General features: G+C 38.5%; 1 protein-coding gene across 1 annotated transcript in view; it reads right to left on the reverse strand.

The window, feature by feature from the left end:
• Ccdc178 (coiled-coil domain containing 178) overlaps nt 1-22,141 on the reverse strand; it is a 388,724-nt gene that overhangs the window by 1,508 nt on the left and 365,075 nt on the right. The window lies entirely within an intron of this gene.

Consider the following 22,141-nt stretch of genomic DNA (forward strand, 5'->3'; position numbering starts at 1 on the left):
CTCTACACCATGGGCTAAATTACTTTAATTAGCCAAGAAGTGAAATAATCCCTTAAAAGGTCTGCTGTTGGGTGTCTCAATGCCATCATGAACACATTTTATAAATAGAGACACAAAGCTATACTTAAGGCATCCTCCTGGAAACTAAGGAAATTAGTTCAAACTTAAGCATGTGGTAAGATACATGTTGCCATTAATTCTTATTGTAATACTTAGATATTTATTTACACATGGTCACTTAAAATATTTTCCTTTAAGGATATATCCAAATCCCCAAAGAATGGTTTCCAAGTAAAAGATAATAATAAAACACTGGAAAATCCACCTGAATAAAGCCATAAAAATATCACCCATCTCTTAGAATACCTTGTGGTTGGATTCAGTCAAGTTACTGAAGGTAAAGTCACATGGTAATCATCAAAAGTGGTACAAGTATTTCAGCCAGAAATGGAGACATCATCCACATGCAGAATATTCGGTCAGTTAACGTGCTTGCCTTTGCATCATGAAACACAGCCATGTCTTATTCCTTTTTAAGAACTTACATCTTATGTATGGAGGCCACAAACAAGAATGGTAGTGTGGACTGAGACTTTCTTTCGGTTTTTTGTTTTTGTTTTTGTTTTTATGAGACAGGGTTTCTCTGTATTGTTTTCGAGGCTGTCGATCCAGCCCAGCCTCGAACTCACAGAAATCCACCTGCCTCTGCCTCCCGAGTTCTGGTATTAAAAGCGAGTGCCACCACCTCCCGGCTCTGAGACTTTCTCTTTAAATAACATGGAACTCATAGGAAAAATTCACATGTCATTTTATTCTGTGATCAACACTGATACCCAAAATACTCAGTGTGAAGATGGGTGCCAACCACAGCTCCTGGGTCTGTGTGGGCCGCCAAAAATGCATACTCTATTACACGTACAAAGACGCAAAAATGAACAGTGCTTTTAGATTTTAACGTTGTACAGGAAACTTAACCAGACAAAGTATTGCTTTGATAAATAGCTGCTTACAATGTTGTACGAATAATAGGATGTGTTTTCAGTCTGTGAATCTTAAATTGGCATTCCAGTTACATCCGAATAAATGTTAGTGTTTCTAAGGTGCTCAGAAAGAGTGCTTCTCTTTAAAGTTGTAGCTCTTTTCTATTGAGTTTTTGTTTTGATTAATTAATCAAGTGTGTGTGTGTGTGTGTGTGTGTATGTGTGTGTGTGTGTGTGTGTGTGTGTGTGTGTGTGTGTGTTACATGCCCTGAGATCAAAGAACATTTTTTGGGAGTTGATTTTCTGTTGCCACTTTGTGGGTTCTGGGGACTGGTCTCAGGACATGAGACTTGGTGGCAAGTGTCTTTACCCATTGAGTCGTCTCAGCAGCTCCTTATTGCAATTTTAATACTTCCTTAGCAAGTAGAAATGTTTTCATGATGAAAATCAACTAAGTCGTTAATCTCATCAATCCAATCCCTGTATGAATTTTGAAGAAAAAGGCCTTTGCATTAATGAAATTGGAAAAAAATTAAGGCTCATATTTGTATGTTTGTATGAAATTAGGGTGTGGTCATATTCTCAAAGATATCAACCATTAATTTCTGTCTTTTTTTCCTTTGATTCTTCCAGACTTCATAATATAGTTATTGTACCAAATAATGTGTTTTGTTGATGGATACTAAAGAGCAATCTTTATTTCTAAATTAATATTCTATTTCTATGTTGGTAAATCTTATTTTAGTTATTTAGATAATATGTATTAGATGTGTGTGTACATTCATATACACACACACATATACTACAGCTTTTTTTCCAAGTAACACAACTTGGAATGATAATCCAGCCCCTAAGAAAGTCATATATTATCTCACAAATCTCTCAGGGCCAGGCATGGGAACCTTTCCCTTGAATTGTCTAAGAGACTCCCAAAGTAATAGAGCCCATTGCCATTGCCATTGCCCTTGGTTAGTCCCCAGAGCTGGAAGGTAAATTCTATTGTTGAAGATACAATATGAATAGGAGTTGGAGGAATTGAGCTCAAACTATCTAGAAGCCTCTTCTCTGAGGATTGGCCCTTAGGGAGTGAAAGTGCTGTACAGCTGTTCAGCTGACAAACTACAATACAACTCTTACACCTTAAGCTCAGGGAGCATCATGGAGGCAGAAATGAAAAGATTATAAGAGCGAGAGGGTCAGCTATGATGTAGTGTCTTCTACACAGGACAGGAAAGCTGCACCCTGCAAATCTTAACAATATGATACCCGAAATAATACCTGCGTGATGATGACACCCTTGACAGTGCAATGTGAATGTGGAAACTTTCACAAGATTCCACAGATGAAGACAGAAATTAATGACTGTCAAGAAAGGGCAACTAGTTTTCTTTTGGGTGAGGCCCCTGGAAGGTTATTCAATATCAAATAGTCAGTCATAAAACACAATGGGCTATATTTACACACACACACACACACACACACACACAGAGAGAGAGAGAGAGAGAGAGAGAGAGAGAGAGAGAGAGAGAGAGAGAGAGAGAGAGAGAGAGAGAGAGAGATCAAGAATTAAGGATCAGGTCATGAATTTTCAAGGGAGTGAGGAGGACACAGTGGGCATTAGAAGAGGCAGAGATTGTAGTAGAAATCATGTAATTACAGTATTCATGTATGAAATTCTCACAAAATAAAACATTTAAATTAAAAAGAAGTTTTAATACAACCCAGAAAACATTCATATAATCCATGACCAAGTTATTATTATTGTGTGGAATAGAGCATCATGTGTAATGTCCACCTAAACTGGAACTGGGAAAGTTGTTTTGCCTAAATTGTTCCCACTTTGCATAATCCCCAATGTTTAGCCAGAAGTGAGGACACCTTTGATTTATACTGTACATTATACTGAGGGATAAAGATAGAAATTAGAATAAAAGATGTTTACCTGAGATTTTTAAATGTGGGATTTTCTTCAAACACAAATATAGATCAGGAAAATTGAAATCAGAATCAAATTTAAATCATAATTATAAGTCTTTTGGATTGTTGAACATGAGGAATGGCTTTCTAGAGTATTCTTAAGAAGATCCCTAGGAAGTTTGGGGGAGAAAAATATTCTCCTTGGCAGTGTTGGAGCATGGTAGACACTCCATAAGTATTCAAAGGACAGGGAATGCCATTTTTTCTCTGTGGGTGCTTTTCCTGTGTTATGTGCTAAATACAGGGCCATGTGTATGTAGAGGTAATAACATGACATTTGGAAGGACACTGAAGTACTTGTTTTGGAGACCGTAGGAGAATTCCTTCAGTTCAACATTTTCTTTTTTTCTTTTTTTTCAATTCTGAAAGACATTTACAAAGTTGCTTTAGCCCTCAGTCCCAAGGGCAAGACAGAACTTAACTCCACAGATCAGTAATGTGACACGCAATTAATGCTCTATGAGCCATTTGCCAGAATAGAGTTCGGTGGTCATCAGTTAAAATACAGCAATGATAATTGCAATTACTAGCTGATTTCTAGATTTGAGACTATATTTTTAAAGCATGGTTATATTCATTTCTGAGTTCTTCTATGTGCTGAGTATGTCTGTTCACAGGAACATGCCAGTATGGGAAAACAATAAATGTGAACAATTAAGCAGGAAAGTAATGTATTTTTAATTTTTATATATTTGAAAATTTCATAATGACTATAGTGTTTTCACATTATTTCCACCTCTTCCTCTCAATCTCCCATTCCTTTCTCCCAACACTCAGATTCATGCCTTCTTCTATAATTATTTTATTATGTATATATATTGTATATAACATATAATATATATAATGTATTACTTATATATATATATATATAAACCTATTGAGTCTATTTAATGTTGCTCATATGTACAAAAATCACTTGGAATTGGATAGCCTATCACAGGGCTCATCCCTGGGGAAAACTGACTTTACTTCCTTCATCAGACATTGATTGCTGATAGCTTTCCATTTAAGGATAGGGCCTTGTGAAATTTCCCTCATTCTCATTGCTACTTGAAATGATCATTTTGCAGGTCTTGTTTAGGTGAACACATTGTTGTGAGTGCATTTGGGATGCACCTTATCTGTCATATATAGAAGACACTATGTGGCAGCAGACATCCTGGTTCTCTGGCTCTTACCATCTTTCCACTTCCTGTTCTGTGTTGTCTCCAGCTACACAGAGATCACTTTTCAACTGCAGTAGTCAAACAAACAAGCAACCCCCAAAAACTTTCTTAAAGAGGTCTGAGGTGTGCTGACTTACTCTTTTCTGTTTGTGATCAGAGTGGTACTCGTTGTTCTGGGTGGGAATAGTGCCAGTGTCCAGGGACATACAGAAGGTGGGCCAGAGAAAAACTCAGCATGACCCAAAGCTTTTGAGGTGTGGAAGAAGGTCTGGATACACCATGTTACTGCTTGTTTCAGGGGCTACATTGATGGTTCTGGACTCTATGCTGACATTTCCGGACTCTACACTGATGTTTCTGGATTCTATACTGGACTCTACATTGATTTTTCCGGATTCTATACTAGTATTTGTGGTCTCTACATTGATGTTTCTGGATACTCTGATGTGACTGTGTGATCACACTGATGAATGAAATTACCTTAAAATGTCTCATTTTATAATGTAAAACCAACTAAACTTGCTCCAAGAATTGGTACAGTGAACTTTAAATAGAGTATCTTAAATTATTGATGGTAGACATAATAGTTAATCCACTCAAAATAGATTTACTTTCCAATTTTCCATCTATCTGAGGATCTAGACAATTCAGGGACAAGTTTAGCTCTTAGTCTCCTAACGCAGTGCACAGCTTTGACATTTCCAGTTGTTCTGATCGTCTTTTGTCCTGGAATCTTAGGAGAGTGAGTGGCTGTGTCTAGTCTGTGATCCACAACTTGTTGCTCTCACAGTGACTTGTCTGTGATGACCAGCAAACATGCCCTGGGCCTTACTCTGGAGCCACTAAGATTGGGAGCAGATGCAGTGTGACAGACATCCCACTTCCAGATCAATCTCCTCAGCTCTCTAAGTGAGATGTGATCACTGTAAATCTTTTCCTGCAGTTGATTTATATTGCAATTAAGGTAGAGGAGACTCACACACAAGGCCAAAAGCAGAGACATAGCACACATTTTTCATGGAAAGTTTCTCCCTCTGTAAGTCAGAGCACAGGGGAGTGTTAGAAAAACAACAACAACAAAACACAAACAGAAAAAAAACATGAGGAACTGGTCATGCTCACTGCTGTCACAATGGGGAAATGATAAGTTGCCTGTGTTTTCTGGGTAAATGTGTGAATTCCAGTTGATTTTAAAAAAGCAAATGGTGAAATGATCTTGTGGCTTATAAAAGCAACCTTTCAGTGTCAGAGATTTTTATTCTTTTATTCAAATTATCTCCCAGTACATTTCAGTGGAAGTTTGTTTAGGATACATGGCACCCTTGCAAAGGTAAGGGGAGATGCCTGCCTGTGTGTGTGAATCAGACCTTCTGAAGTGGTGAAAGAATTGGAGCTTGCATAGCTGAGTGGTTCCAAAGAAAGAGAATTGTTACTTCCTTTTTTTTGATGCAGTGTTATTAGATTTTTGGCCCTGGAGTATTCATAAGAAACATAATATTGATGGATTTTAAGCACTTTTCAAATACTATAAGATTTCAAAACAAAGTAAGTTAAGACTGGAAGAGGAAAGCAGTTGTGGGCCTTTTTTGTTGAGTTTGGGCAATCTGAAGGATGATGGGGAATCTATATAATAAGGCTGTTTGTCCAGAAGTGCCATGTAACACTACTTAAGGAAATTAATCCCATCCTTTGCACCATGACAATTGACTAAAGGGAAGTGATATCATAATTTCATGTATATATATTCATATATACATATTTAATAAATTGGTAGTTTAAACAGAGGGCTCCTTGTTCTAAATAAATATAACCCAAGGCAAAAGTGCTTTGAATGCCCCATTTTGGCCCATTAGAAATGCTATATCCATGCCAATCACTCGCTGGAGTGAAGATGGTTCTAGTGATCTTGTTAGATGTTTGTGTGTGTTTGTGGGTAGGACACAGTCTGAGGGAATCATTGTCTTTTATTCTCTCAGGAAGCAATTGAACACAAAGAACAACTTTCCTTCAAATTATTTCCATAAGTAAAATCAGATGCTAAATTCCCCCTTCATATTTATTGCTAATTTAATTAGCAGTTTAGTCCCACTTCTTTTTTGCTCTTCAGAAGCAAGAGGAACGCTGTGTGTTCATTTGAGGAAAATTAAATGTTTTGTAGTAAAACATTTTAAAATACTTGGTAATATGTTCCATTTTTCAAGAAACTGTATTGTTTTAAAATTCTGCATTTATAAAATTTATTACCTACTTGATCTCTTATGGGGCAGCATCCACTAAGTTTCCACTAGACGCAATAAGGAAATACTATTTGATGTGAAGAAAAGAAACAAAGGTCAAATGAAATCTCAGCTGGAAATGGTGGTAGACACACACAACCACTGGACTCAAGAGACAGAGACAGGAGTACTTTATTTTCCTGTCTTGTCTGGGCTACATTGAAATGGTGTGTTGCAAAAGAACAAAGCAAAAACAAAACAAACTAACCAAATAGGCAAATAACTGACTGACTGACCTACTGACCAACAAGTTACCCATTCACTCATCCACCAAGCAACCAAGCAACCAAGCAACCAACCAAACAACCAACCAACAAACCAATCAAGTCCCTTGGATTTTGTGATTAACATTAAGTCCTTGTGCAGGAATACTAGGTTCTGTGTCTAACATATTCTGTTTCTTTGGAAAATATGTTGGTGAAAAGTAGGAACATGGGTTTTTTTAGGAAAGTCTCTTTCCCTAAATATTAGACCTCAATATATGATTCGATCTTGAACAACATGTAAATAAGCAGTTTAGCAACACAGAATATAGACACTGATATGGCCACAGAAGGATGATTTTGAGAAGGATAACACCGTGACAAGCTAAGAGTCCAAGATTGTCTTACAAGGGATTCTAACCCAGAGACAGAGACAGAGACATAAACAACAAGAGGCTACTTAGGAAACAGTGAATAAATGAGCGTTCCTGGTGGTTCAAGGAAATAAAATTGAATGGTAAAGTGGGTCATAACCGAGGGGCTTCAAAAGTGTGTTTTAAGGAAAATGATTACTGTCATCAATGAGCAAGGAAATGGAGTCTTTGGGGCTGAATTAAAGGTGGCTGTGAGCTGCATGGATCCTAGGGATGAATATGAGCTTCATGGATGCCAGGGATGAAGTATGAGCTTCATGGACGCTAGAGATGGAGCATGAGCTCCACAGACCCTAGAGATGGGGTATAAATAGCATGAACCCTGGAGGTGGACCTGTACACTGGACACTGGAGATGGAGTCTGAGTCCCCTCAGGACAGAATTCGCAGTTGATTTGTACCCCACTTTAACCTTCACAATAAGGATCACTTGCTTTTGATAGAAACATGTACACTTATTCTCAGCTGAAATCTCATAGGTTAAAAGAGTGCTATCCCCAGGAAGCACAGACGAGTGCCATAATTTTTAGAAATTGTTTCTCCTCCATTGTAAATTATAAGTTGAAGGTGTTCTGGGCCACGGAAATGAGCTTTTTTTCTCTTAGTGTTTTACACAATTATAGATTTCAATAACCATAAAACTGTATCATTAACTAAAGGTTTGTTGCTGTGTTTAGACCTAGGTGACATAAAGGTCTCTATTTCCACTTCTTTCCTACAACAGCTCCCTCTGCCTTCATTCTTCACTAAATACTATATGACTGTGTTAACGTGTTGAACTTCTCAATAATTCTGTTTGTGATATTTCTGTACTGCTAGTGTGCTCTGAACTTCTGAAGACTCGAAACAATGAAATTGTTCCACTAGCTCTTCCCATATTTTATAAAAGGTGGAGTCTTTTTCTTGAGGAAATGGGGGGCTTCTGGAATTGTGGGAAGCATTCTGTGGAAGGTGGCTCTACACGGTTCCTGGCTTGTACCACTCAGCATGGAAAGGAGCATGGGAAATTGGATTTTTGTTGGCATGGCCCCTGGTCAGACCTCCCAGTAGTTCTATGCAGCTTAATTGCTGTGTGAGTGGAGTGTTTCTAGAGACTAGTTTGGGAAGGGAGAGAGGAAGCAAATAATGAGAGTTATTGTACATGATTATTGTATGTAATGAGAGCTCATCCATAGGCCTGCATTGTAGGGTCACTAAGACAGTAAAACATTTTCAGTTGTAATATATGCCTACAAGGTTTCATTTCTGACCCTGTAACAATACTCACATACAGTCCTCGGGAGGTTATGTGCTTTTTACTACTTCCTGCTTAGGAATCATATTCATGATCAATTTATGACAATGTTGGGAAGTTTCTTTGCTCTCAGTGTGGGACAAAACAGCATAAAATGTAATTGTTTTACTCATCATAGTCCCGAATTTGTGTAGATTATGTTATACAATTAATCAATACAAATGGAAGACACTTGTTACAGCTGAATATGTTTGTGAATGTTTATTGCTTGCGGTTTTGCTGCTGCTTTTATCACAAATACACAGTGAGACTGGAGCTCACTCTGTAATTCACAAGATACAAGTACAATGTGGTTTTGCTCTGAGATCATGTGCGTTCATTCGAGTGTGTTCTTAAGTACATGTACATGCATGTGTGTACATGTGTATGTGGAGGTGGAATTTCAACATTGGGTGTGCCTCCCTTAGTCATACAACAGGTTTTTATGTAGGTGGGGTTTCTCACTGAGCCTGAATTTCATTGTGAGTTAAGCTGGCTGGCCAACTCCAGGGATCCAGCTGTTTCTGTCTCTATTTCCCCAATGTTATAGATGTGTGCTGTCACACCTGGTTTTTTACATGTGGGTGCTGGGGATCTGGACTCAGGTCCTAATACTTATATTTTGCTGGCTGAGAAATCTGCCCAGCAACACCAACCTTTTTTCTCTTAACTTAGTAGAGGTCTCTTTTCAATAAATATATAGATCCATTCTGATACCTCAGATTCTACTTCACTCATCTATTGGCATATCCTGATCAAATTTCACATTTAAAAGTTATTACAACTTTATAATGGATCTTGAAATAATGTAGTTGAAAGACTTCAAGTATATTATTTCCATTTTTAAATTTTGTCCTTTGTATTGTCTTGTAAATTTTAAAAATAAGCTTGTTGATTTTTCTGAAAAAGTGTGTTAGAGTTCCCTTAGATTCTTTTTTTTAAATACTATAGTTTATAGATAGGAAAAACAACCACGATTTAAAACAACAACAAATCTTGTTTTCATCTCCCTCTTTGAGGAATTCAAAACTCATATATCAGGTAGGTTGGCGACATCATTCTGCTAACTAGTCCTTTCTTTTAAAGTACCATTTTGTCTGTCATTCATCTTGGAATTCTTTATTTGCTATGTCTTCAAATTTACTATTTTTAATGCAACATTAAATCTGCCATCAATCTCATTTTATATATTGTTTAACTTAGTCATTACCATTCTTTTCTCCAGATTCAACTTGGGTGTTTTTCTACCTCCCATGAAAATGGGATATAGTTTCAACTGTGTAATGTCCTCTCTGGTTAAGTCTACTAAAGTAGTTTGGTTTTTTTTATTTTAGTCTGGCTCATAACTTGATAGAAATCAGATGTCATTAGAAGATATAAATGAAGAAAACAGAAGGAATCCTTAATGTGGAGTATTCATGGGTTTCATGTGTTAGAAAACAAAACAAAGCAAAAAACATTTCTTTTCACTAAATCCAAAACATTTGCAGCCATTCCAAGTTGATGTCAGTAAATACAAAAAATTGCTTAATGACATAAATATGTATCTGTGAATTTCTGTGGAATCTATGCAAAGGGAGCTAAAGCCTGTAGACACAGCTTTGGCTTAGTGTTATTTGAGTTGTTTGTGAATATAAGAGAACTTGAAAAGTCATTCAACACTGTGAGCTCTTTATCATGTAATAGCAAAGTTCAATAGTCTTCCTCACAAAAGATCAGTGTAAAGTTTCATGTTCATCATCATAGAAGTAGTTGATTTACATATCTTGTCAATCATTAATTAGAAAGTGCATTTCTATAGTGGATTCTTATCATCTCGCTTCAACAATACTTAAAAGAATTGAAGTTTGGAAGGAAGCTTTTGTGGAGTAATCTAGACAAACAAGATTAAGGTAAGTGTGTTAGAAGTGTGACAGCAAAGAAAATGCTTTGCTGTGTGGCCAGGGACCGAGAGCACAACTTGTGTTTTTTGTGTCTCTGTGACTTTGGGGGCTGCCCTGGAACTCACTCTGTAGACCAGGTTGGTCTCGAACTCACTGAGATCTGCCTGCCTCTGCCTCCCAATTGCTGGGAATAAAGGCATGAGCCACCTCCACACAACTTTTTAAATTGTTGCCAGAGTGTAATGGTTCTTCAATTTCCTAACTCAGCCAACTAACATACCTACAACAAGTTTTTGTTAGTCAGTGTCCCATTGCTGTGAAGAGATACTATGACTCTTACAAAAACATTAACTGGCGGATTGTTTACAGTTCTCATCATCATCACGGCAGTGAGTGTGGCAGCACACATGGCACTAGGGCAGTAGCTGAGAGTCCTGATCCAGAAGCAGAGAGAGAGGAGAGGAGAGGAGAGAGAGAGAGAGAGAGAGAGAGAGAGAGAGAGAGAGAGAGAGAGAGAGAGAGAGAGACAGAGAGACAGAGAGAGAGAGACAGAGAGAGAGAGAGAGACAGACAGACAGACAGAAACAAGGACAGAGAGTGAGACAGGCAGAGAGAGAGGCTTTTAAAACTTCAAAGCCCACCCACAGTGACATGCTTCCTCCAAGAAGGCTACAACCTTAATCCTTGTCAAGATAGTTCCACTCCTCGTAAGCATTCAGATATATGAACCTATGGAGGCCACTCTTATTCAAAGCATCGCAACGACACACTGTGTTGGTGTGCTTTCTTGTTGCACGGTCCTGCCCCTGCTTTAGTCCCAAATAAACACACAAAGACTTATATTAATTATTGAACTGTTGACCGGTGTCTAGTACTTCTTATTGGCTAACTCTGTCTTAATTATTAACCAATTTCTTTTTTTCAATCCTAGCTCCCTCTCCCTCTCCTCCTCTCCCACCCCCACCAACTCCCAAACCGCCCCAACGCAGTCCCCACTCTGCTTCCCAGGGAGGGTGAGGCCCTCTATGGGGGATCTCCAGAGTCTGTCATTTCATCCAGGGCAGGGCCTAGGCCCTCCCCTATGTGTCCAGGCTGAGAGATCATTGCTCCACTATGGGCTCCCAAAGTCCATTTGTATGCCAGGGATAAATACTGATGTACAACCCAAGGCCCCATAGATTGCCAAGGCCTCCTTGCTGATATCCAAATTTAGGGGGTCTGGATCAGTCCCATGCTGGCCTCTCAACCTACAGTCTGGGGTCCAAGAGCTTCCTTTTGTTCAGGTCAGCTGTCTCTGTGGGTTTCACCAGCCCAGTCTTGACCCCTTTGCTCATCATTCCTCCTTCTCTGCAACTGGCTTCCAGGAGTTCAGTTCAGTGTTTAGCTGTGGGTGTCTGCCTCTGCTTCCATCAGCCACTGGATGAAGGCTCTAGGATGCCATATAAGGTAGAAAAAGGCAGCCCACAGAACAGGAAAAGATATTCATTAACCCCACATCTGACAGAGGGCTGATCTCCAAAATTTACAAAGAACTCAAGAAGCTAGTCACCAAAACACCAAAGGATCCAATTAAAAAGTGGGGGACTGAACTAAATAGAGAATTCTCAAAAGTTGAATCCAAAATGGCTGAAAGACACTTAAGAAAATGCTCAACATCCTTAGCCATTAGGGAAATGCAAATCAAAACAACTCTTTAGATACCAACTTACTCCTGTAAGAATGGCTAAAATCAAAAACACCAATGACAGTTTATGATGGAAAGGATGTGGAGAAAGGGGAAGACTCCTCCACTGCTGGTGGGAGTGCCAACTCATACAGCCACTTTGGAAATAAGTATGGAGATTCCTTAGGAAAATCAGAATCAGTCTACCATAAGACCCAGCAATTCCACTCTTAGGCATATATCCAAAAGATGCACATTCATACAACAGGGATGTCTGTTCCACTATCTTCATAGCAGCATTATTTGTAATAGCCAGAACCTGGAAGCAATCTAGATGCTCCTCAGCTGAAGAGTGCATAGAGAAAATGTGGTACATTTATACAATGGAGTACTACTCAGCAGAAAAAAAAACACAATGGAATCTTGAAATTTGCAGGCAAATGGATGGAACTAGAAGGAACCATCCTGAGTGAATTAACCCAGTGGTATGTACTCACTCATATATGGATTTTTAGACATGGATCAGGAGAGTGCCAGCCTACAATCCTACTGCCAGAGAGTCTGGGAAACAGGGAGAACCCTAAGAGAGATATGTATGGTATCTCAGAGAAGGGGAATGGGACAGGATCTCCTGAGTAGACTGGGAGTATGGAAGGAGGGGAGAGGGTGCTGGGAAAAAGAGAGGGGGAGAAGAGGAGGGAGAGAAGAGGATATGGGGGAGCAGGAAGGTTGAGTAGGGGGAAGACAGGATGAGAGATACCATAATAGAGGGAATCATTTTACGTTTGAGGAGAGATCTGGCACTAGTGAGATTTCCAGAGATCTAAAAGGATGACACCAACTGGCAAACTAAGAAATAGTGGAGAGGCTGCCTTAAATGCCCTTCCCTGATAATGAGTTTGATGACTACCTTATTAACCTATTTTTATTAATCTTTATATTGCCACATGGTGTTGGCTTATTGGAGAATGCCTGGTGCCTCCTCTCTTCCCAGGTTCTACATGATGACTGCATCTGCCTACATTTCCCAGAATTCTCCTCATCCCTAGCCTTGCCTGTACTTCCTGCCTGGCCAATCAGCCAATCAGTGTTTTATTCATTAACCAATAAAAGAAACATATATATATATATATATATATATATATATATATATATATATATATATGGACATCTCCCATCAACTTTGCATTTTGCTGTTTTAAATGCTCATTCAGGGAATTCTGCTTCTTTGCATGGGTTTCAGACATTTCTGCTTGGTGCTCTTATCTTTCTCTCTTTCCTTCCTCCTTTCCCTTCCTTCCCCCATTCTTTTTTCTTTGTCTTCCTCATTCTGTCTCTCTCTAATGTTACCAGTTGCCTCAGGATTTGTCTCCTTCTGCCTTACCTGGACCTACAGACAGTTGCAAACCTGGTAGTGGTTAGTTAATATAATTCTGATCTTCACAAGCTCTAGGACTCAGTAGTTTATCTTGTTCTGGACAATCTCTGCACTTTTCTCTTTTCTGTGTCACTGGCACTGAATTTATTGCACCATATTGACACTGCCTCCTTTTGAAAAATCATAAACCATGTTCTTTTCCTCTAACATCAGAAACTGAACAAGATTTATATCTACAAGACCTCCTTTTTAAAATTCACAAAAGTTTCTAGTTTTAACTTTCTCTCTCTTTGTCTCTTCAAATCTTTGCCATGTCTCAGTATTTTCAGGATATTTATAAATAATCCCTCTGTCACTGGTAAACTTATTTCACAACCCTTATAATTTGTCCCATTTGAATTTGCTCTCTGGCATCTATTCACAGTTTCAAAGTGTTCTATTGTGTCTTTGAATTTATTGGCACACTTGAATTATCTCTAGGTTCAGTAATAGATGTCTCTGACTCTCTTTTCTAATACACTGCTTTACTGTCAGATTCCTTTATTCACATTCTGGCCATCATTCTATTCCTGATATCTATTTAAATGATCTTTATTTGACTTTATTTATCATCTATTTTACATATGTATTTTATCAGTTTGATATCTGAGAAATGAGGTAAGTATATTCTCACAGCATTTGGTTTTTAAATGTAAACTATTTTTATTTAAATTTGGTTTTGGTTTTATTCCTTGATAGTTTTATAGATGCATATAATGAATTTTATTTTTTCACTATTTACAACTACCTTTAAATGAGACTGGTTGAGAAATATTCAAGTGTTGTTATTTAATAATGCCAGCTATATAGAAGAATTTTCAAGTCTCTGATGTTGCCTGCCCAAGGATTTCTTATGTGACAGATGCTTATCTCTGACCCTGGAAATTCAAAATGCATTTTGGTGAATTATTTGGAAGTCTGAACTATTTTTTGAGTTTCACACTCAACTATGACATATAGCATAAAGTGTTTATGCTGATGTGGTTTAAGCCTGGCTCATGCATCAAAAAATTCAGTGTAGTTAAACAGCCACTTAGTGTAATAGATGCCACAAGTGTGGGACATCTCTCTCCACAGTGAGTTAAGATGAAAATAACACAACAGGGTTTATGTAGAAAAAAAAGTTTGCTTCTTTTATCTCCCTAATAGCAAAATTAAAAACCACCGATAAGAGGGTGTAGGTTCCTATTACAATGATAAACACTGTGACCAAAAACGACTTGGGGAGGAGAGGGTTTATTTTGGCTTAGGCTTTATAGTTCATCATCTAATGAAGCCAGGACAGGAACTCAAGGCAAGAAGCTAGAGTCAGGAACTGAAGCAGAGACCACGGAAGAACATTTACTGTGGGTTTGCTCCCCGTGGCTCAACCAGATTGCCTTCTTCTACCACTCAGCAACACCTGCCCAGGGGTAATACTGCTCCCAGTGAACTGCGTCCTCCGGCATCAATTATACCTTGTTCTTATAATCCATTTTCTTATGGATGCTGTAATTTCCCTTTTATTTACAGCTGAGTAAAAGTCCATCATGTGTTTGCTTTCTTTATTCATGATGCCATCGAGGCTAGCTTCAGATCTTAGCTATTGTGAACAGTATAACAGCTTGGCGTGCAAATATCTCTGGGATACACTGCTTTAGAGCCATTCAGAAGCCGGGGAGTGATAAAGCGGCATCTTCAAGAAAATGTAAGTTAAAACCACGTTGAGATTCCACCCAGACAGAACAGTTGTCATCCAGAAAGCAAATGGCAGGTAGGGAGGATAGAAGGATCTGAGAGGAATGGGGTAGGGAAGAATGTGATATATTATATACAAAAATAATAAGTAAAGGCTATACAAATGCTAGAAATGATTTTGAAAAGAAAACAAATGGCAACAAACACCAGTGAGTCAGTGGGAAAGAGTGACCCTTATGTACTGCTGCTATGGCTGCTACGTGTGTGTGTGTGTGTGTGTGTGTGTGTGTGTGTGTGTCGCAGTGCTGTTATGTGCATGTGCACTGCTGCTACATATGTGTACTGGTACAGCAACTTTGGAAATAAGCATGGAGAGTATTCAAAAAGACCATAACTCCTGAAATGGCTACATTGCTAGATACGTCAAATATTTTTTGCAGTTTTCCTCTTTCAATCCGCAGTAAGTCCACAGAACAAAATTCTACCCTCTCTCTCCAACTTCCCCCATATCTAAAAATAAGATACAGGTGCCAGTAAAAACAGGTTTATCTGGAAATAGTCTAGAACAAGATTCAGAAAATATTAGGCTTGAACTGGGCTATGTCAGCCATGCCACGTGTATGGCTGCTACGTGTGTGTGTGTGTGTGTGTGTGTGTGTGTGTGTGTGTGTTTTGTCTGCAGGTGTTATGCATCCCACACAAATACCTGGTGCTCACAGACACCAGAGGAGGTCATCAGAGCCACTGGAACTTGTAATTACAGATGGAGTGAGACTCCATGTGGGTACTGGAAACGACACCTACAGGAGTCTTCTGCGAAAGCAAAAGACACTCGTAACTTCTGATGCCTGCGTCCAAACCCTGGAAGCTAATGCGTTCATCAAATTTGTCTGACAGAATCTTCCTTCCTAGGATGCTGGTGACAGTCAAATTAAAATAAATAGAAATTACAATGACAAAGTGCTACATGTATGATTCCCTTCGGTGATGCTCAAATTCTCACCCTCCCTTGATGCTCTGTGTGGAGCTGTATGCAGCCTCCTCCTGCTCCTCATGAAAGAGCCTGTGGCTACACTGACAAGGCCCATGCAGTGAGTGATTTCTTATTAAAAAAAATTGAAGAATTTGTCTTTCCCAAGTGAACTTTCTTAATGAAAGGGAAAGATAACAGAGGCATAAGAAATATTTGCTGCAGCACCCTCAACAATTAGAGTGAGAAGATTTTTGAAAGGAAAGGAAATTCGAAAAAGAGAGAAGTGATAGGAAAAATTGGCAGTTTCGATACTGTAAAGATAGCATTTTATAATTCAACATTAGATCCGGATTTTGACTTTTGAATGAATCCGTTGACTGAGAAGGTTCTGATCCCCAAACATGGCAAGATGCCAGCTGGCAACTCTCAGGGCTAAATGTTGAGATGCCCCTAGTTTTCAATAAGAAACAGGCATTTAATTTATCCCAAATAAACAAGGCCTGGCCCGATCATGCCATAGTCTTCTTGTATTTGTTCTGAACTGTGTTTAAATGCCCACGAGATGAAAACTTTGACGTGAGGAAGGAATTATGATCCTATGCTGTGTTCACAATGCTGTGGATTTTTTCTTTCTCTTTTCTTTATTTCCTTTCTTCTCTTCTTTCTGAATCAGAGAAGGTGGAATGAGGTAAGATCTACTGAGCAGATTGGGAGCACAGGGTTGGGGAGGGGAAAGGGAGTCAGGAAAAAGAGAGGGAGACAAGACGAAGGGAGAGGAGGACATGGGGGAGCAGGAAGGTTGAGTTGGGGGAATAATAGAGAAGAGCAGGATGAGAGATATCATAATAGAGGGAGCATTCTAGGTTTGAGGGGAGATCTAGCACTAATGAGATCTCCAGAGATCTCCAAGGATGACACCAACTGGCAAACTAAGCAGTAGTGGAGAGACTACATTAAATGACCCTCCCTAATTATGATTTTGACTACTTTCTTACATACCATCCTAGAACCTCCATCCAGTGTCAGATGTAAGCAGAGGCAGACACACACACAGCTAAACACTGAACTGAACTCCTGGAACCCAGTGACAGAGAGAGAGGAGTGATGAGCAAAGGGGTCAAGACTGGGCTGGTGAAACCCAGAGAAACTGCTGACCTGAACAAGGGGGAGATCTTGGATCCCAGACTGATGGCTAAGCGGCTATCATGGAACTGATCCAGACCCCTTGAATGTGGGTGTCAGTGAGGAGACTCAGGCAATCTATGGGGTTTTGGGGTAGTAGTTCAGTATTTATTCCTGGCACACAAATGGACTTTGGGGACTCATCCCACAATGAGGGATGCTTTCTCAATGTAGACACTTTGGGGAGGGCCTGGGCCCTCCTCGGATTGAACTGACAGACTCTAGAGATCCCCCATGGAGGGCCGTACCCTCCCTGGGGAATGGAGTGGGGATTGAGTGGGGGGGACTTGGGGGGCTTTTGGGGGGAGTGGGCATGGAGGGGAGGGAGAGGGAGCTGGGACTGATATGGGAAGCAAGCTTGTTCCTAATTTAAATAAATAATAAAAAGTGTAAAAAATGAAACTTGCTGTTTCAAAACCACAATGTGACATCCATAGACATTTGAACCTAGATAGGTGTAGGGTTCTGCATCTGAACATTAAACTAACTGTAAATCAAAAGTACTTGAGGAAATTGTATCTCTACTGTCCAGGTAAAGGTTTCTTTAGTGATTATTACTCTTTAAACAATGCAGTGGAATGACTGTGCACACAGCACTCATATTTTACCAGATATCACAAGAAACCTGGATACGACTTAAAGCATACAGGAGTGTGTGACAGTCTATGTGAAAATACTGTACTTCTATATACAAGGGACTTAAGCATCTGTGGGTGTTAGTAGGCTAGGGGTGGGATGCCTTAGGCTTCTATGGGTGTTGGTAGGCTGGGAGTAGGGTGCCTTAAGCATTTGTGGATGTTTGTATGCTGGAAGTGGGGTGCCTTAGAACCAATTTTCCATGGATATCAAGGGATGAATGCATAAATGTACAGTTTGAAAAATCTGGGATACTTACACTATCATGAACTAATTTAGCCCATTTACTTAATGCTTCCACTTTACAACATTAGGATATCAACGTGTTGAATGTCATAGTATAGATTTTGTAAAGGGATTGAATCAAGACAGTGAAGAGAGGTGCACATGTCTAATTCTGCAGTAAGCGCTCATGTTGTTGTTGGGGTGGGTGGCCTGACTCTGCAGGTAGCCATAGCTGTCTTCAAAGAGGGAGCCCTGAATGGTGTGTTATACAAATGAAATGCGATTATCTTTGTGCATAGTGTAGTCTGATTTGGAACAAGACTTTAGGTCTAATATAAAGATCCGTCAAATCAATCATCCAGCTAAGCTACTGTGGCCCCAAACTCCTAATTTAAAAATGTTGATAAATGAAGTAGCTCTTTAGCTAATAAATGAAGTATCTCTTTAGTTGTCCTTCGTCAGCAACATTCATTTTAATGGAAAGTGAGTTTACAGGGTTACATGATTGAACTACTGAGCCACGTCAGTGTTGGCAAATGATGGGCTAAATTATTGATGTTACACACTAATGAATTCTGATGAGAAATAAAACACAGACATTACGTTTCAAGTGGTTCATAATTATTTTTGTACTTTAAAAGCAATTTTATTCTTTTTCCAAATCATACGGGTTCTGTAAAACAAAAACACAGTTAGTGATTAAACTGAAATTATTGAGTTTGTGGCAAAAAACCCCGCTATTGCAAGTTTTCATTTCTGGGAGGATAATGTTATTCACACTAGGTTTCTGATTTCCTATATGCTTCTGGGAAAAGATAATTAAATTAAATTAAATGTCTAAATTTTAAAACCACTGTCTTTAAAGGAGATAATCTGCTTTGAAACCATGGATGGCATTCCAGTAGATGTATTTATGCTCACATTCACAGTAGTTGTGCTGAAGCACTACCATTCATTTGGGTGAGGAACACACAGAGGGCTTTCTGTGAATTAGCTTTGTCTGAGAAAAAGTTATCTCCAAATACATAATATGGAATAAAGTGAGCATTGTAAAACAGTGGATGTCTGAGGCAGGCAGCATCAGGAAACAGGTCCATATTTCATTAATGAGCAAAAGATGTCTGTATGATGCCCTTCAATATTTCCTTGTGACGTAACTGTTTCAACCTGAGATCTCAATTGTGTGATACAATGGTATTTCTCCCCCTACCCCTTTACGTTGACTTAAGAGTAGAATGACTCAAACCTGCAATCACCATTGAAGCGATCAAAGGCCAGCTTTTAAAATGAAGAGGCATAGAAATCAGTGTGATCAGCTCAAGAATTCGTCAGCCAAGCGTTAGTCATGAGTCTTTGCATGAGCATGTCCACCCACTTTTCACCTTGTCACCCCATCGTGGGCAAGGGAGTCTCTTCGGTGAGTGGACTGTTACTATTAGCACACCAGGGCTTCACGAATCTGAAACCTGCTATGCGAATGTAAGGTAGATTTATTGGTTTTGTTTGTCTGGACTTTAATTCATTTCAGGGAGATCATAACATTGGCTTGGTAAGACAGTCATTATATGAACATTCCAAATTAAGGTGCTGCCATTACAGGTGTTTTTCTCCAATGATAGTATGTGTACAATTCTTTATAAAGATTAAAAACCTAAAGCCATCCATCCATTCTGTGGATTGAGAGGATATCACACTTCGAGGAAGGAAAGACAGACAGACAGACAGACAGACAGACACACACACACACACACACACACACACACACAGAGAGAGAGAGAGAGAGAGAGAGAGAGAGAGAGAGAGAGAGATCTTTATCTTAATTTGCATTACGGTTTACTGACTCGTTTTCTTCGTTGCCCTAATTTCTCCTTTGTCACACATCCCATGATAAACTCGACACTCTGTATGCTATAGCTGTTTCACTTGCTACTTTTCAAATCTTCCTTTCTCTAGAATTTCCATCTTAATCTTTTACTCTTGCTATCATGGTGCTCCTCATTGTTGTAGAATCTTGGTACTTTTGAATGAAAAATTATGTGTCCAGATTAATCTCACATCAAAGTAGCATTATTATGTCATGATGATGTTAAGTTGTATGAAAAATACCTACTGGATATGCTCCATTAGTCACTAATTTTCAAACTCAAAGTTCTGCCTTTGAGGACCTCATCTCCCCCACACCACTGACATGGCTCCTCCACTTGAATAATGGGCTACTGACACAACAGTGAATTAAACAACTTAAAATGCTGTTTCCTTTGTTGTTGCTAAGCACAACCTAAGACTTACAATGTAAAACTTTCTAACAAAACATAAAGAAATGTATTATTTTATTTTAAGATAAGAAAATGTTTGTACTTAGTGAGCTATTTAACAGGATAAGGGATACAGATAATTTAATTCATAGAATCTGGCTTTGATTAGTGCTTTCTTTATTAACTTTCTGATGTATTATATGGTACGTCTGTGAAATCAATGCATTTCCATCTTAGGTATCAACACTGGAAACACACTATTGCTTCATCTGTCTTCAAATTGGAGACACAGATCTATCATCCTTACCCACAGGCACCATTGATGTTGTCAGATAAAATAATTCTAATATTTGGAGAGATGATAGAATTGTAAGTTCAATGAAAAAAGTGGTTAACAGAACCCTAAGAATTGCACCATGGAGTTGGAGGAGAATGAAAGCACTTTAAGATGGAATGGGAAGTAACAATGTATTGTTTAAGGGACTGAAGAGGAAGTGGAGTAAACTGGATGGGAAAATTTAACATCCGAGTCAGCATATAAAGGATAAAGTAGGCTGGGTTACATTAGCAATCAAGACTTTAATTTACTTATGTAGCCAGAATATTCCCAGGACCTCTCTTGGGTTCTCAATGCTGATTGCTAAATTAGGTATTAATTAAGCAATAGAGATATTCCTTAAGGGGAACCCACTGGTGACATGGCCTTGATCATAATTCCCCTAACCTCATTTTGCTCTCTTCTCTATCTGCCCTATGCTCTGCTCATAGAGACCTGCAAATCCACCCTTAAACAATCAATGGCTTTACCCAGTATACATTTCCAGTTTCACTATGTGAAACTAATCTCACTTGAACTGTCTTCATTCTGTTAAAAAATACCATCTAATATTGTATAATATCTCTTGTAATTAATTTTCAGAAGTGACTTACTTATAGCATTTGGAGGATTTACATCCAAATATCTCCTATTTATTTTTAATCTTTCCACTGTGCCAAACAAAAACAAAAATGTATCCATTACTATTCTGATTATTTAATGTGTTTAGAGAGTTATTTTATGACCTAGCACATTGTATGTGCTTGGAAATGTTCCATGTGTACCACAGCAGATGCATTTTCTAGCTATCTGTGGGTAGAGTATTCTCCAAATCTATTAAGTCAAGTTAGTTGCGGGGATCATTCAATTCTTCCATAGTTTGAATTTTAAAACTCTTCATGTGCTGTATATTACAGAGAGACAAGCATTGGGACATCACACCGTAAATGAGATCCTTTTATTTTTGTATATTTTAGAACCTTTGTATTAGATGTATACATATACAGGGTTGTTATTGTTTAACTAATTCCCTTTGTTTAGGAGGAGACCCTCTTTATTCCTGGTATTATTTTTAGTTGTGAGATTAGTTTAATTTCATTCCTTTATATTATGCTTGGTGTTGATAGTATGATTTTCCTACCTTTCATTTCTAAGAATCTTTGCATATGTCATTATAGGAACTACAAAATTGAGTGACATTTTATCTACTGTAATTATATCTATTTTTCAACTGGAGCTTTTATTCCATCTATATTTAATATAAAATTTAGAATATTTGGGTTTAAGACTACCAGATTTCTATTTTCCTAAAATTTGACTATTTTTTGGGGGGGAGGTCTATTTATTTCTGATTTTTCTTTTCTTCTTCTTTTGGGTTAATCATGCTTCTCAGTATTCTGTGGTAATTTTGATATTGTTATTTTTGCTTTATCTTTGTATTATCTCTTCCTATTTTGGGTATAGGGGTTTCAATATGACTCAATATATATCACTTAGTTTCTGTTGAGATAGCATCATACTATTTCATATTAAAATTTAAGATGTAGAATACACTTCTTTCTCCTCTCCTCCTTCATGCCATGACTGCCATTTATGTTGCATTGAT

Source organism: Mesocricetus auratus, unplaced genomic scaffold (genome assembly GCF_017639785.1).
Source record: "Mesocricetus auratus isolate SY011 unplaced genomic scaffold, BCM_Maur_2.0 Super-Scaffold_100015, whole genome shotgun sequence".
Lineage (NCBI taxonomy): Eukaryota > Metazoa > Chordata > Mammalia > Rodentia > Cricetidae > Mesocricetus > Mesocricetus auratus.